Source organism: Prinia subflava, chromosome 8, assembly GCF_021018805.1.
Source record: "Prinia subflava isolate CZ2003 ecotype Zambia chromosome 8, Cam_Psub_1.2, whole genome shotgun sequence".
Classification (NCBI taxonomy): Eukaryota; Metazoa; Chordata; class Aves; order Passeriformes; family Cisticolidae; genus Prinia; species Prinia subflava.
Window position 1 is genome coordinate 16586115 of NC_086254.1, and position 13885 is coordinate 16599999.

Sequence of the window (13885 nt, forward strand, 5' to 3'; positions counted from 1 at the left end):
CAGGCACTAAAAATAAGTTGTCCTTTTTGAACAGTAGGTGTAATTAAGCACTGAAATAGTGCCTGTTGTAGGGAGGTGGCCCCGACGGCACGGAGCCAAAGTGAGACATGTTGTTAAAAGGTATGTTCCCTTCAGCAGATGGCCAGAGCTCTGGTGCATGAGGCACCCAGTGAAATTATCCACCCAGTTCCTGTAGGAAGCCCGTCTGGAGCAGCCATAAGAGCCCTAATTTCTCTCAAAATACAAATATACGGTTGCTAGTTTTCACTGCTTTACAGCTATACTATTTGGTGTATTTTTAGCTGTTTAGCTGTGAGAACACAACGAAAACAGCAACAGCCCACTTTGGTTTGCATTATGGTTTACTTTGTAAGGCCCACACTGCAGTGGAGACTGGAGGTGCCCAGGTACCAAAAGCAGTTTAACTGTGGTAGCACAAAAACGTGTTGTCTGTCAGGGGAGGGTTAGGTGGAATATTAGGAAAAGGTTCTTCCCCAGAGGGTGGAGGGGCACTGCCCAGGCTCCCCAGGAATGATCACAGCCCTGGGGACACTGCTCTGTCCCTGCACGTGGGGTGACCCAGAGGCACAGGAGGCAGGAGTCCAGCTCCTGCTGACAGCTTAGGGTGTGATCATTGTGGGCTCCAAACAAGAAGACATACAAGTTATATCTGATCATGTTATTAGCACACATCTGTATATATAAATAAATCAGAATGATACAATTATGTGTATATAGGTAGAAATCGTTATTCTCCAGCAAATGGCATCATCTGGGATGCTCCTGAGTTGTGACTGTGTAAATCCCAGTATTCCTGAGATGGCCTCTATAACCTGAAATGCTCATTGGAGTCCTTCAGCTCTCCAACAACCCAAAATCCACTGCAGAAAATAATATGTTCTGTAGAAGATTGGTTCATTCCTTGAATATTTATTTGCTGGTTTGGTCTAGGGTATTTTTCTATTCTTATTATTACTATTATTTGTTTTGTTTATTTCTTCTCCTTTTATCAGCTCCAGCTGAGACAGGGGAGGGTGGGAGGAAGGTTTTGTTCCTCTGGAGATAACAGGAGGCTGTGCCTGTGCAGCCATGGTGACAAGATCCAGGGCGCTTTCTGGCTTCCAAGCAATTTGCTCCCCACCCCTGGCTCCCAAGTAAAAGTGGGGCAGAGAAAGAAAGGAGCTTTTGTTTCTCAAGTGCTTCAGCTGTTACTTCTAATTAAGCGAAGAGCTCCAGTGCCTTCCCACTCCGCAGCCGAAGGAGGATGGAGCTGGGGCCAAAGGAGAGCCAAGAGGCCGTGGCACTCTCCTCTTCCAGCTGCAGCCTGCCTGGGTGAGCTGTGCCGTCCCAGGGCCTCACATTCCCCGGCTGCAGGGGGAGGAAATGAGAGAGCCCGAGCCCAGCACGAGGCCAGGTGGAAACGACACCCGGCTGCTCAAGGTGTTATTATCGGTTCAGTGCAATGTTCTCCAGCTTCCCAGACATGCTGACTAGCAGCAAATTGCTCCTTCCTTCTCCAGCTTTCCCTGGATGCCATCCCCATCTCTCTGAGATGCTACCCCTGCCCTGAGGTCTAACAGCATTTCTCCAGCCTCCCCAGGGCCTTTTTAACCCTGCTGGCATCACCAGCTGTGCTGCAGGAGCCAGGAGAAATGTCAGCAGCCAGGGATGGGGCAGGTGGCCTTGGCACAGCCAGGTGGGGTCTGTGGGACAGGAGAGCGGGGTGGGCAGAGGTGACAGCTGTGAACACACACCCAGCTCTGCAGCAGGGAACACAGACTGCTCCACAGCACCGCACGCACTCGGGAAGCACTGCCAAGAGGAAAAGAGGGTGGAGATGTGGAGAGAGAGAAAAAATACAAATGTAGGGAATAGGAACAATCAGGAATCCAACAGCCCACAGACTCAAGGTCCAAGCCCTGGCTCAGCTCTGGAAGTTGCCCACCAAGGACTGAAGGAGCCCTCCAGGCCATGAGTGCTCCCCTGTGCCTCTGCACCCGCTGAACCCTGTTGGATCTCTCCAGCCCGGGATCTCACAGGGAGAAGTTTAGGGCTTCTCTCAGAAACAGATGGTCTCCCTCTTGGGCCCCATCTGCCAGGCAACGCTGGAGCAGTTGGTCTCTGCAGTGCTGAGCAGAATCTTGTTTACTTTCCCCTCCCATCCCCAAGGTGATCGTGGGGCAGCCCAGGCCTGCTGTTTCAGCCCAGATTTCCAGGAACAGCCACGAACTCTGAGGTGCAGGAGCATAACCCAGGAGCAAGAGAGGGCACGTGGCATCGGCCAGCCCTGATCTCTGTCACTGTCCAGCGTTGGAGAGATGGAGCAGCACTGGCAGCTGCCCCTTTTCCCCCCTCAGGACACAAAGTGTCTCCATCCAGCGATGCAGGGAAGTGTCTCCTGACAGCATTTAGCACACACAAAACCAGCAGGTGAGACCAGCTCTCCTTGAGCAGCACCAGCCAAGATTGCTGCAGCCTGATAAAAGAACTTCTCATTCTCTGGGTTCTGCTGCTGCAACCCTGTGTCAAGGAGGATATCATCCATCCATCCATGCAGTGTTTTCCAGAGCCCTGGGCCCTGGCAGCCAGAGCAGCGAGGTCCTGCTCTCTCAGGTTAGGCAGAGGTGCTCTAATGGTGCTGGCTGAGCAGAGGGCACGGAGCATCACTTCATCCCTCCCCCGAGGGTCCCCGTCCGCACAGGCCCCAGCCGGGATCTGCCGGAGGCAGCTCCGCGCTAATCAGCCCTGAGGCAGGAACTGGAAACTTTCTGCTTGCAGCCACTTAGTTTCATTAGGAGCATCACGAGAGAAAACGGGGCCTCAGGTGGGGCAGGGAGGTGGGGAGAGGGGCTTGCAGCCTCTTTGTCGTGGCTCTTGGCGTGGCAGCTTCAGCTGGAGAGGGAAGAGGGGCAGAGAGAGCCTGGAGCTGGGATCTATCACCCACACTGGCCAGAGGCCTGGAGGTCGTGCAGCTGGGTAAAGGGATTGTTGCAGGATATATTATCCCTATCACTGCAAAGAATTTCCCCCATGTCTAGCCGAAATCTTCCTTGTTCAACACAAACGTGGTACTGTCCAGAGGTGGAATATTAAGTGCTGGAGTCACTGCCTAATCATGTATTGATCTCAGTGGAGCTGAGCTCGATGAGAGGAGTCTGCCCGGCCTTGCTCCATCCCCCTCGTGCCCCAGGAGAATGTTTTGTGTGAGACTGAATGCCTCTGTAAGTGCCTCTTATCTCCCTGCTCATTGAGAGCTGTTCTGCACAGACACATTGTAGCAGGGAGGGTGCAGGATCCTGGAATCACATTTCCTTTTGGCAAAGGGGATTTTATCTGCCTCAGTCTCCCTGGGCAGTGCGCACAGCGGGGCTGTCAGTTCTTCTGAGCAGGACTAAGAGCCCGGCCTGGCAGGAATTCTGCCACCACCAGCAGCCCTCTACCCCTTGCCTCCCGTTTCACTCATGTCCTCACCCAAGAGCAGAAATAAACTCATCTGCTCACCTCTAAGCCTGATTTCCCTGCTTACATTTTTCACTAAGCCATCTTAAATAAAGCAACACATTCAGGAATTGGACTTGATCCATGTGGGGCCCTTCCAACTCAGGATATTCTACATTCTGTGCACCCTGATGACTTCGGGAGAGCTCCGTGACAGGGACAGAGCTGGCAGGATAAACAAGACAGGAAAAAGTGACCAGAAGAACAGAGCTCAGATTCCTGAAGTCTCATTCATGAAAAAGTATTGCCCCTTGTTCCTGGTTTGTGCCTCATTTGTGAACACAGATGTTCTATAACTCCCACGTGGATGAGCAGTTGTTTTCATGTGAGCTCCTGTCCATCTTCCAGTTAAAGGGTTTGTTTGTTAGCCTTGGAGATTTCAGCAGCAATAATCCCCTTAGGAGACACCCACGCAGTTCTGCAGGAGCTCTGCCCTGGGATGGAGAGGAGCTGGGTCAGGGAAGGCAGCAGCCAGGAGATGGAGCAGCTCAGCTCCTCAGCAGGAGCAGGCTCGGGAGAGAAAGGCCAGGCCCTTACAGGGCTCTTGTCCCTGATGGAACAGATGTGGCTGCTGCTTTGTGCCACAACCGCTGCGTGTTTGCGGGGCAGCCAAAGGACTCCCCGGGCTGTGCCTCGGGCTGGCACATGGGGCCTTTCATTTTCCTCAAGGGCTCTCGAGGAAGAGCTCATTGTACCTGCTCAGAATTAATTCTGCCAGTCCCCAGCCTGCTCATGGACTCCCCGTGCTGGAGTTCAAGAGATGCCTTTCATCTTTTCCCTTCTGTCTGGGACAGTTGATATCCTGGGATGGAGCTGCATCGACAGTCAGGACCTGATCCCAGTGAAGACCACACAGACCTGACTTGGAGCCTCCAGGAATTGGATTTTCCAAGCGTCCCTGCAGCAGCTGCTGGCTGACAGCTTTGTCCCATTCCCGGGTTGCACAGCCCTTGTTCCTCCAAGCCTAAGGATCCCCCTTTGTGCCCCATCAGCTGGAAGTGCTGTTCTGTTTGGGGCTGCCTCAGAACTGCTGGCACAACAGAGCTGTTTTGGTTCTGGCTGAGCACTCGGCATCTGAGCTCTCGTGTGGTTGGAGCCCATTTTTTTGCAAGAATGAAAACAGTGGATTAATGAGCTGCTTGTGGCTAATGTGCAGGGTTTCTCAGAACTGGTGCTATTAGAGCCCAGCGTCATGTAGGAGGTAAATGGCAGCACATGGTGAATAAAGCAGTGATATAATAGGTTTAAGTAGTCCATTTCCCTTTGGAGTGTTACTGATAACAGGCCCAAATGCATACAAGACCATTCCCTTAATGAATAAGACTGCTCTCTAGCAGAGCACGCGCTGCAGCGCCTCACAAGGGGTTTATTTTTCACCATTTTCATCCAAAACAAGGCTTGGGTGTTTGAGTTGGAGTGGGGTACAGGGAGGACTATAAACATGGTCTGACTGCTCCACGGGAGACACGTCCTTATCCCGGTGTGCTGGCCCTGGATGTGACCAGAGGAAGACACTCAGGACAGGTCACAAGGGTGTAAAGAATAAAGCTTCTCCCACCTGTGGTTTTGTAGCTTCCAGCAATCTGTGGGGTCTGCTTGGATGTTGCATCCAAACTATTAAGTTTAATCATCACTGAGAGACCAAACCTCCATAATCTTGTCTAAAACCTTTTGAACCTATTTATATTTTCAGGCTACAAGATATCCTGTGGCAAACGAGCTCCAAAATTTAATTATGTGCTGTGTGAATAAGCAATTCTTTTTGTTTGTTTTAAACTGGCCTGGTAATTTCACTGGGGCACTGACTCCTTGTGTTGTGAGAAACAGCATCTAAAATACCTGAGGGAAACAGAATCCCAGATTTTATTGGAAGGGCATGTGATTATAACTTCTGTGTGTTAAAAGCACTTCTGAAAATGGAGCATAGGTTCTACTTTTAATGCTTATGGAAATATTGCCTCCAGTGCTCTTGTTTGCTCTTCAGCTTGTTTTTATTTATTTAATTTTTTCCCTCACCTCTCTTTATAAGCTGCCCTAGTCCCTGACAGATCCGGTTCTCAAGCTCCTTGTTTACTCTGTTTGCATGGGCTTTATTTTTTGCAATATTCTCCTTTTAAGTGCTGCAGCAGCCGAGCGTCTCCTGCGGGAGCCGTGAGCACAAACCCCGCCAAGGACGCGCACACGCCTCGGAGCGACCTCTTCCTCCTCATTACGTCTGTGCCGGGCTCGGTGTCAGCGGTTCAAGCACAGGCACACGGGGCTCGATACAGCGCCGAGATAAAGGCAGAGAGACATCCCCGCTCCCCCGAGGCGTGAGCGACTCTGCCGCTCCTTGATTGTGCCCTTGGCAGACTCCTCATTAAAAGGGGGTTATTCCACACGAGCAGCCCCTTGTCCTTTCGCAGGCGCAATGTGAGCGTGGAGGGGAGCTCAGCCCCACGCCAGGGTGTCTGAGCCTGTCCAGACCTTGCTCTAACGAGCTGCTCATTTGGAGCCTTCTCTGCCCTTCCTGGAGTTGCACTTTCCTGCTGCATCCTTAACTTGCTCTGTCTCACAGGCAGTTCTGATCCTGCCTCCAGCTACTAGAATGAAAATTAACATTATCCAAGCCAAACCCAGGACACTCCTCTTGCAAATCCTTTGGTCTTAGTCCAAATAACATTTCTCCTCAGTCAGATACACCTCCTGCATGAAACATTCCGATGTGTAACTAAGTTAGCAGGTAGAGGAACCAGACTGAATCGTTCCCTTCCCATCAGGTAAATGGTTCAGTGGAAGGTGTCCCCGCCCGTGGCAGGGGATGGAACTGGGTGATCTTAAAGGTCCCTTCCAACCCAAACCATTCTGTGATGCTCTGTCCTGCAGCCTCCTCCTGCTGTGCTCAAAGCTGTGGTTCTGAGTGCTCTGCAGTGCAGAGAGCTTTGCAGAGACTGCCCGTGCCTCAGTTTCCCTTTGCACTGGAAGGTTTGTAGGGAGATTTAGCAGTACTGAGTTAACAGTTGGACTCAGTGATATTAGAGGTCTTTTCCAGTTTAAACCTGTGTGTGGTTCTCTGGTCTGTGTGTGAACAGGCAGGGATGACCTGACGGGAGGGACTGTGGAGGGAGGTGCGAGGAGCTGCTGTGCTGCTCGTGGAGGCTGCCACGCCTTTCTGTGGGCAGAACTGCAGCTGCATGTGCGGGGAAAGGCGTTCGGGGGAGGGAGAGGAGATTGGTCTGCGTGGGAGCTCTGTGCCAGCCTGCAGAGGATCCAGGTAGGCTGGATCTGTGCGTGCAGCAGTGGAAAGCTTCCATCGAGGCCTCTGTGATTGTAGGGGACTTTTTAAACACATCTCAGGAAAGGGGTCTCAAACGTGTCCTCGATCTCTGTGCAGAGCTCCCAGGGAGTGTCTCTGCTCCGGAGCTGTTGCTCAGTTTGTGCTGTGGCTTTGCTCGGGGTGTGGATGCGTGGGCTGGGTGGGCGTGCAGCGGCGGCCGGGAGGGCTGAGCCAGGGCAGCCCACGGCTCGGGGAGCCGAGCACGCCCCGCGGGGCCCTGCCCGAGCCGCTCCGCCAGGGTCACCACTGAGCTCCGCCCCGGCGCTTTCCATTTCGGGTGTTTCTCCGCACACCTTTGCTCCCCTCTTCTGTCCGGCTTGCGTCAGGCCCTCGGGACCGAACCGCGGCTCTCCCGCGCTTGTTGAGGAGCATCGGCAGGAGAGGGAGCGGTTCCCTTGGAAACCTCTGGATGCCCAGCAACAAGTCGCTGACAGCTGCCATGTGACCAGGTGCATTAATCAGAAATGTTGTATGAATCAGGTCAGATGGGGCCAAAGTCCAGCGCGCTCCCCCCCTGCTCCACCGCTAATTACTGAGCCACGAGGGCTGCTCCAAGGATGGGGTGGAAAACAACTCAAAATAATGAAATCAAACAGTGACCTTCCTTGTCGTGGATTCTAAGTTCATCCCAGACTTTCTCCATGAAAAAACTCTGTCCAATCCCTTCTTCCACTGAAACAAATCTTGAATGCAAATGAGTGAGGCAGAGGAGTCTCCTGAGGTGGAAACCCCAGAGAGAATGAATGCACCATTGACACAGAGAGTTCCCAGCTCTCTACTCAAAATAAGCCAAACATTTCAAATGAATCTTTGGAATAAGTAGATGAGGCTTGAGGCACTTTGGGCTGGACAGGTACAGCTTGTGTTCATCACTTGGATGCCTTTGAAAATCATATTTCTGGAGCCTCAACTGAATTTGCTGGTGAGCATCACCAGTTAGAATAGAGGGAAAGGACTTGAGTCCAAAGTCCTGCCCAACAGCCCTAAAAGAAAAGGCTGCAGCTCTCAGGACAACAGGCAGTGCCTGTGCACGGCTCATCCCTTGTGAATGGCTGCAGAATGGCTGTTCTTCATAGATACAGAGAACTGGAGCCCCTCTGCTCTGGAGCCAGGCTGGGAGAACTGGGGCTGTTCCCTTCCTCTGGGTTTCCTTTCTAGTAGGATCTTCTAAGGGAATTAGGAATTAGGTATCCAAGGACTCGAACACCCCTCAGCACCTTCCGTAAGATGTTTACAGCTTCAGTGCTCATTCTTTTCATATTACCCCCAAATTTCTGCTTTGCCTGGACAAAGTGAGGCCAATGGCTTCCAGATTTGTTTCCTGAAGGAAAATCTCTCACAGATGCATGTCCAAGGTCAGGCACCAGCCAGGCTGTAACGTTTTCTCTTACCTCAACACCAATCTCCATTCTTTGTGCTGTGACTAATCCATGGCGAGGTCACCAGGTCGTGCCAGGCTCATGCCCTGCTGCAGGCTTTGAGCCTCCCCGGCTGTTCACTGATTTGTGTCACACTCAGGTACATTCTGCCCCAAACCAGCTTTTATCTCAGGCAAAACAACGCTGTGGCTGTGGCTGGACAGGGCCTGGGCTGGAGTAAGCCAGGCAAAGGATTTGGCCCATGATCCATGGTAGTGGGGGAAAACAAACAAACAAAAAGGGTTGGAAACCGAGCACCTGGCTGTATTGTAATCACTCTGTAATTTGAATAGAATCCAGTGCCACTTGAAAATGGGCTCCTTCTTGTCATCTGTTCTTACTTACAGGTCTTAAGAGCCCCACATTTACCCGCAGGGATCCATTTGTAGCAGAAATTTCCCAAATCAGACCTGAATGTGGGTCTCAAGTATTACCCAGACAAAGCCTTCAACTCTGGACCATTTTGATTTCTATCTAATTAATGTTGCCACCAATCACTATTTTTCCCTTGGTATCATGTGGTAACACATCCCATGCAGAGGATATACCAGAAGAAAAAGCTTTACTCAGCAGAGTGACCATCTAGGATAACTTAGGGTCTTGAAAAAGTCTTGAGAAATTGGTGTCTGCAATCTCTGTGTTTTCCATCTTAGAGGAGCAACTCAAACCCATCCCTGCAGACACCCCGTCAGACCCAGGAACAGGAGTGTTTCTGGAGGTGAGAGCTGGGAAAGAAATTTGTTCTCGGTGCTGAATGCTGTGCTCCTTGGCACACCTGAAGGAACAGCTGTCTGACCTCCTTGCTCTGCAAACAGGAGAGGTCCAGACCGATTCCAGGTACTCAGATTTGGAAGAAATGGATGGCTGGGGTTTGTGCCAGCCCGGAGAACAGGCTGATAAGGGCTGGAGCTTGGCTTGTCCATTGGAGTGGGAAACCAGAGGCTGTGAGCCCCCAGGCCGGGGAACACTGGGCAGGACGGAGAGGACAGGCTGGTGGCGTTTGCTCCTGGGGATTCCGGAGCGAGTGATCCCCACGAAGCAAAGCCTCCGTGCTCAGGCTGGAGCCAGGAGCGCTCTCCCGGCGGGCTGTCCCCGCTGCTCCCCGTCCCAGGGAGCGCTCGGAGCGCGCTCCGCCGGCGCTGCCCCGTCTCCAGGGCTCGGTGCTGCCCGGACGGACCTGTTGCCGTGTGCCCCGCCGCCGGTGAGGCGCTCACGCTGGAGGCGGGCGGTCCCATGATGTAATGCTGCCGCAGCTGCCCGGAGCGGCCGCTGCCGTTGGCCGAGGCGCGGAGTCCCCGCCCGGGCGCTCCGCCCGCCGCCCCCCCGGCGGGCCATAAAAGCCCCGAGGCAGAGGCAGGGCAGCTTCCCCGGCCCCTCCGCCGCTCAGGTGACCCAGGGCCAGGTGAGCCCCGCAGGTGCGGAGGCGGCGAGGGGCCGCAGCCTGGGGCTCCCCGGCCACCTGTGGAGCCGGTCCCGCCTCTGCCGGGCGGCTCCGCCGGAGCGGGGACCCCGCTCGGGGAAGGGGCCGCTCTCCCCCGGCCCCGGGGGCGGCCGAGGCCATCCCGGGGAGATCCCGAGCGGATCCCGGCGGCGGGGCCGCGGATCAGCACCACGGACAGCGCCCGGCGGCGCCTCCCGGGCGGGGCTGGACCGGGACACGAGGGCGGCACCGGGAACCGGCACCGGGAACCGGCACCGGGAACCGGCACCGGGAACCGGCACCGGGAACCGGCACCGGGAACCGGCACCGGGAACCGGCACCGGGAACCGGCACCGGGAACCGGCGGCGGGCAGGACTCTCCCGGGACATCACCGCCACCCCGAGGCACCGAGGCGGCGCTGGACCGTGCGCCGGGGCCAGGGTGAGTCCAGCCCGGAGGGTCTGTGCGGGAGAGCGGCGAAGGGCAGCGGCACGGCCCGGTCACTGCCCGCAGGTAGCCGGGGCCGGGCAGGGGTGCCCGGGCTCGCAGGGTGTCACTGCCCGAGCACGGCGCTCGGGGGGTGCCCGGGGCTGGCTGGGAGCCGGGGGCTGGACGAGGTGCGAAGGGACCTTGGGATGGACGCGCTTTCCAAACATCCCTGCCAGCCCCGGTGAGACACTCACAGCCTCGGGCAGGGCAGGGAATGAAAACATTTGGGAAGCATGGAATGATTACATGAATCCAAATGTAACCTGCTTTTCCCATCTACTCAACATCAAAGCTTTGTGCTGGAAACTCCAACACTCTGGTTTTGAAAATGTGTCTGGCTGGTGGTTCATGTATAAAGTTGCTCTTAAAATTCCCTAGTTTGTAGGAGAAACAGGACATTTCACCAAGATACTGTTGGGAGGTGATGCTTCATGAACAGTTATTTGAAATTAATTTTTGTCCGTGGCTGATTCTATCTGATACTCAAGATCAGCCTCGCAGTAGTGGCACGCTTTGGGTCCATTGACAGATTGTGTTTTATTGAAGTGCTTGATGCCTAAATCAGAGTGGATTTTTTTTCCCAAAATGCTTCCCTCCAGAGGAAAAAAAATGAGTGTGATCAAATGAAATAAATTGGTTCTTTTTTGTTTTTAATTTTGACAAAATTAAAGCAACAAAGTATTTATCTCTGGCTCAAGATGATATAAAACATTTTTTTTCTCTTTAGATTATTAAATCAAGGATCCGATATGGAAAATAGAAAAGATAAAATGTTCAAGTGTTTGAGCACTTTGGAAATTAAGCATTTCACAGAGCTATTGCCAGCTGATTTGCTGCATTTTTTTAATCTCCATTTTTGGAAGCTGGGATATTCCCTGAATGAATCCCTGTTCATTGGAAATCCTTTCCCAGCTCTGCTAAATGTGTGTTTAAACACTTTGTTGAACAGAGGCTCAAGGTGATTTAGTCCAGGCTCAGCCTGGCCACATCTCCTGTCCTTGCATTTTTAAAATGCACTTGTATTTTTCCTGAGTGTTGTTGATGGTCTCTGAGAGGAAAAGGAAACAAGCTGTTCTCCATTTTAAGGAAACTCCTAGTTGTGATTTCAGAATTAAAGATTCTGGGGAAAAAAAGAAGAGAAACACTTGAAAAGAAAGTTATTTCCTTTCAGGCCTTGAATATCCACACAGCCTTTAGACACATTTTATAGACATTGAACAAAGTAAGGGTGGTAATGTTTCCCTGTGGAACTGGAGTGGAGATATCTTCGTTATATCTTTGTTATTTGTCTGTAAATCTTTTAACATCTCCCACCAGTTCTGTGCCCACAGTGACTCCGATCTGTCCTGAGTGCAACTGCTGAGGTTCAGTCTGGGCAGTGCCTTGTCTCTGCCAACACCAATATCAGGCTTTTTCCTTTGAAGTTCAGCTGTAAAATAAGCTGAACTGGCCCCAAATTCTTCACCTCCTGCCCCAAAAAGCCATGCAGAAGAAGCCAGAAAATTATATTGCACCAAATACCTATTCCTGCTTTTATGAGTTTATCTCCGCATTCTGGGAAATTGCTTAATCAGATTTCATATTTTATATAAAAAAATAGTAGGATGGATGATATCATACCCTTAAAGCTAACTAAATTTTGTATTGTGCAGTCTTGCTTAATCAAAGTTTCATTTCCATTTGTTCAGGGTATATTTTGTCACTTTTTTTTAACTGGCAATTTTCTGTAGATTTCATAGATGGATCCAACCCAGAGGTCTCTGAAGAACAGGGGACTCAGGGTAAGGTCTGAACTTAATTCAGTTTAATTCCTGACCCTTTAAGTATTCTTCAGAATGAGTAAACTGGAAATCAATCTGGCAGGAGCGTCCCATGTCACCCTCTAGAAGGAAATATTTGAAGTTTTGCTAGAAATAAACACCATACAGACATCCAGACTTTTGCAATTTAAAATTCAGTAGAAATAAAGGCTGCTAAAGGATCCTCCTTGCCCTCTCCCACCACACAGACAATGTTCCAGGCTCCTGGCTCTGTGTGCCTTGCACAAATATTTGTCTGTGTCGCTGCCACCCCACTGCAACCGTGGCATCTGGAAGTAGCTGGGAGACGGGGAGGTGCCTGGGAATCCCGGCAGGAAAAGAGAGCGGATTTCAGACAAGATCTGCAGCAGCTTTGGAGAATGATGAGCAGGGCGAGGTTGTTGTGCTTTTGGCAGGATTTGTTCTGCCCCAGACCCTGCAGCCAGCCCGTGCCAGCCCAGCCCTGCCCGGGCACTGCGGGCACAGGAGCTGCCCCTGTGCCCACCCCGCTCCTGCAGGGCTCAGGGTCAGATCTCAGGCAAGTCTGAGCAAATGATTTTGGTTTTTCTGCTCACCCAAATCATAGAATCACGGAATGGTTTGGGTTGGAAGGGACCTTAAAGCCCCTTGGGACATGGAAATTTTGTTCCATGTGTGTTCAGCATTTAAAAATTCTGATTCTGGGACTCTGGCTCAGGGATTTAGGAAGGTCAAAGAAAAGATCTTTTGTGGCACAGTCTGTGGCTCTGCAGGTGAACACATGGACCCGCAGCAAGCCAGCAAACCCTGCATGTCCTTGAGGAGAGAACTTTGCCTTTTGATTTATTTTAATTTGGAGACTCAGAATTTTCATAAACCTGCAATAACTTATGCAATATCAGGCCCCACTTCAGGAGAATACAAATGCAATTGCACAAACTTCAGCATTGAACTCCCTCAGGAATCAAACTAAAGTCAAGCACTTGGCTGCACTGAGGATTAAAGGATGTTTCCATAATGTTATGTAAAGATCTTCTCTTTATCCTGTGTTACTTAAGGCTGTACATTCTTCCCAAGTCATATTCAGAAACACAACTCCCTCCCTTGTGATTTTCCAAAGCATTTTAGTGTTTTCAGGTGCTCAGCATGACATATTCCAATTAATCCTGATTTTCAGGGACTTCTAAGCACCTGCCTCTTGTAATCGGTCCCTTTTAGAGTCTCAAACACAAAAATAAGGTGTCCAAAATTGCTAACTTCTTTTGAAAATCCAGAGCCATGATGAACAGTCTACCTACAAGATTCCAGCCCAGGTGAAAATTGCATGGATTCAAGCCCCCCAAATCAGAGGCAATAGTCAGAACCTGCTCCTGTGGGATGACAATGCACCCTGCCATTAGAGCAAAGTTTCTCTTAGAAAGGAGAAAATTGCACCATTCCCAGTGAGAACAAGCGCAAACCTTTTCAGTTCAGCTCACAAAATTATTCATGTTGTGGTCTGTAATTCTGGCTGTTCAAATATTCCATTGCTCCGCGTTGCCAGTGGAACGTTTGTGGAGAAATCAATGCCAGGGAGAGATGGAAAACTTTGCTGAGTTCCTCCCTCGGACACGGAGTCCCCGTCCGGAGGGCAAAGGCTCCAGCAAGGGGCAGCACTCGGACCTGGCGTGAGCCAGGAGCAACGGGAATTTCTCAGGAGAGAGGAGAGCAAAGGCCGGGTCAGACAGGCCCTTTCCCAATGGGAAAGAGCTGGGAATGTTTAAAGAGTTTTCAGCTGCTCCAAGGGGTTGTTTGGATCTGCTCAGAGATGATCTGTGCCCTGAAAGCGGAGGGGACAGAGGGGACAGGAGGGACAGAGGGGACAGGGGGGACAGGAGGGACAGAGGGGACAGGGGGGACAGTCCCCTGAGCCCATGGCCAGGATCAGGGAGCGGCAGCAGAGCCGTGCCCTTGTGCAGTGCCTGC